Genomic DNA, 3,301 nt, shown 5'->3' on the forward strand with positions numbered 1-3,301 from the left:
AAGATGGAATGACCAAATCATGCATAGCTCCCGCCCTGCTGGAGCTGACTTCTAGTCTAACAGAGGAGATGGAATGAAATGACCACAGAAATATACCACCACAATTTGAGATGAGCACTGTGAATGTGAATGATGTGATTGATTACAAGATTTGTGGGTTTGGGGAAGGCATCTCTGAGGAAGTGACATTGAAGCTGGAACCAAGAGAGTAATAGATCAGAGTTGGGGGAAGGGAGGTCCTAGAATGGGCAAAGGCTTCTTTATCCGAGCTGACTTGCTCCCCATCCCTTTTTAAGTAACCTCTATGGCCAGCGTGAGGCTCCACCTCAAGACTCCAAGATCAACAGTCACACACTCTACCAATTGAGCCAACCAGGTGCCCCTCATCTGAGAAGCTGAAAGGAAAGCCTGCCAGGAGCACAGAGAATAAGATACGCCAAGGAAAAGGTCAGCATTCCCATGTAGGCCATTCTATGGAATACGGATTGTATTTTATGATTAAGAGGAAGCCATTAAATGATTTTAAGCAAAGGAATGCCATGCTCAAGTCTGCCGAGGACGATCATCCTGGATGCTTTCTGAAGAACAGACTAGGGAAAGTGCATGGCCAGGGGAATGTTGCAGTGGTCTACAGGAGAGATGGCTGCTTGGGTGGTGGTGGTAGAGGCATGCAGGGAATATTTTAGAGGCAGAGCAGACAGGATTTGGTGATGATGGGGATGTGAGGAAGAGAGACATCTATAAATGGGCTGCCAACTGAAACATTAAAAAGAATAACCCAAACTATTTACTGAGTACCACGTACAGTTCTGCATCAGAAAAGGGCAATCAGTTGAGGAGGCAAGAGGGGTTATAATCTACATCACACTCTTGTTTGGACTTGTGAAGCCACGAGCCTGGCATGGGCCATGTCCACAAAGAGGAAGGAGTGCCTTCTTACTGCCCACCAAGCTGGTGTCTGGTGACCTTGACAGAACACTTTCAGAAAGCCACCAGCAGCCTCCATGGGGGCAATGGATGTGGGTTTTGTCCTGCTTCTCCTAGAATGTAAGATTCACAAGGGCAAGGATCTATCCTGTAGGAACTACCACACTTAGAGCTGCTATAATCTGATCAAACCTAGTCACAGAAGCACTCAGCTAGCCCTGACAGCTCAACAGCCTGCAAAATATGAAGTCAATCTCTCCCTTTAGTGACAACAGATGAGTACTTATTTATTTATTAAAATACTTCACATTTAGAATAGCTCCCTTCTGTGGCAGTAGAGGTATCCTTGGGTTCATGTGATACTCTCTCAAAACAAAGATTACAAAACGATGAGTGAGGTCAAGTAGGTAATCTTTAGACACCATAGCGACACCAGCCAAGGCAGTCAAGACTTTGTGTTAGGGCTCCCAGCTGTTAAGGGCTCACGGGAGCCCTATGGTCACACTGGAGGTCTAAGGGGAGAGAGGTAGCATTGAGTATACAAACCTGCACAAACACAGTAACTTCAGGAAGCTTAATCCTGCATTACATAGTACATGAAGGTAGCCCAGAGGTATCCAACAAACAGTATTACCATACCCTAACATTGTACCAAGTTTTCACTCACAGTATTTTCCTGGCATAAAAGAGAAAGGAGGAGCCCATCTTACATCTTAACTCAGGTCTCTACTTTCCTAGTTTCCTTACTGGTACTCAGAACCTTGCAGAAGCCCACCAGGGCCACCAGCTTGAAATGAAGCTAGAAAACTCCACAAAATTGTCCCAAATTAAGGAGAGGAGGCTTGGAACAAGTCAACCTCCACAGGTCTGATATACAATCTCTCTCCCTCCCACTCCCAGAAAGCTAAAATGTCCAAAGTCTTCCCATTTCAAGTAGGAGGATAGAAAAAAAAATCTGTCCAAGTCAGTTTTACCTTTGACCATTTGGTCAATACTCTAGTACCCACCTTGCAGATTCAATGCAAATCTCAAATCTAAGAAAATCAGGCCAACTACAGAAATACTGGAAGCATCCCTTTGACCAGAAGCCAGGCTGGGTGCTCATTTTTTTTTGCTTGCTTTCATCCTGTATCCCTAGAGGATCCTCAACCTTTGCTCCCGTTATGAACCTCACTTCCTGATGGTTAGTTCTGGCTTGCCCTCCACCCATTTCTTTCTATATTCAGGGTATGTATGGTAGTAGAGCTCCAAATACTTGGTTTCCTCCTGTCAAACTCAAGAGGCCTATTTTTGCATTTTCTTCTACAGAGGGGGCTTCTTCTCTCTTCTTATCTGTAAAAGGAATAGAATTTAATCTGAAAATCAGGGTCATAAACGTAAGAGTAGGTATGGGCACTCAAAGTTATGTGAAGGAACCCAACACTCAACATATTAAAACAAGATTTTAACACTTTATTTTTTATTGATAAAAGTCGAAACACACTTAAATCACCTTGCTGTTAAGCTTGTATATGCCAAAGTTGGCTCCCTTTGGGGGAGATTCCTTTATTTAACTCCGGGTTGACAATCTGCTTTGTCTACGGCGGTAATGAGATGTTTTATTTTGGGTCCAAGTAATTGGCAAAGCTTGTCCTTTTCATTTCATTTTTTGAAAGTAATTTCTATACCCAACTTGGGGCTCAAACTCACAACCCCAAGGTCAAGAGTTGCATGCTCTACTGACTGAGCCACCCAGGTGTCCCTGTCCTTTTCATTTTAAAACTTCACCACCCATAGGACACAAAACTAGAGGACAATGTCAACCTGTTAGGTATATATAGTGTCATACTATGTGTGTCTCAATATATACACGTGCTTTGAGAAAGGATGGAAAAAACATAACGTTTAACCTTTTTTTTTTTTTGATATTTACTAAATTATCTATCCTGAAAATGTGCTACTTACATAAAAAAGGAGAAATTAAACTGTGTATCTATCCACACTAACATTCTAAAAACCTATTATATAATGTCTAAATTTCTCATTTGCTTTATAAAGTCCCCTACCATATCCTTACTTTCTCTACACCCACATATAACCATTTCTGGACAAGTTTGATGTTCTCTGTCCACATTATTCCAGCTTTTTGATCATTACATAATCTCTTATGTTCCTCTCAAATCAATTTATTTCATAACTTCTGGAGACCCTTGTTCAAAATATCACCAATGATTAACCTCATCTTTAATGAGTACCCACAGATTATACATAATTGTTCCTTTATCCGATTATATGATTGCTCGTAGGTTGTTGAATGTACACACCTCTTATTCCCTAAGCATAAAAGATTTAGCTCTTTTGTGAAAAATATTCAAGGATTACTTTCTTCAAAAGA

The sequence above is a fragment of the Neofelis nebulosa genome, chromosome 16 (genome assembly GCF_028018385.1).
Source record: "Neofelis nebulosa isolate mNeoNeb1 chromosome 16, mNeoNeb1.pri, whole genome shotgun sequence".
Taxonomy (NCBI): domain Eukaryota; kingdom Metazoa; phylum Chordata; class Mammalia; order Carnivora; family Felidae; genus Neofelis; species Neofelis nebulosa.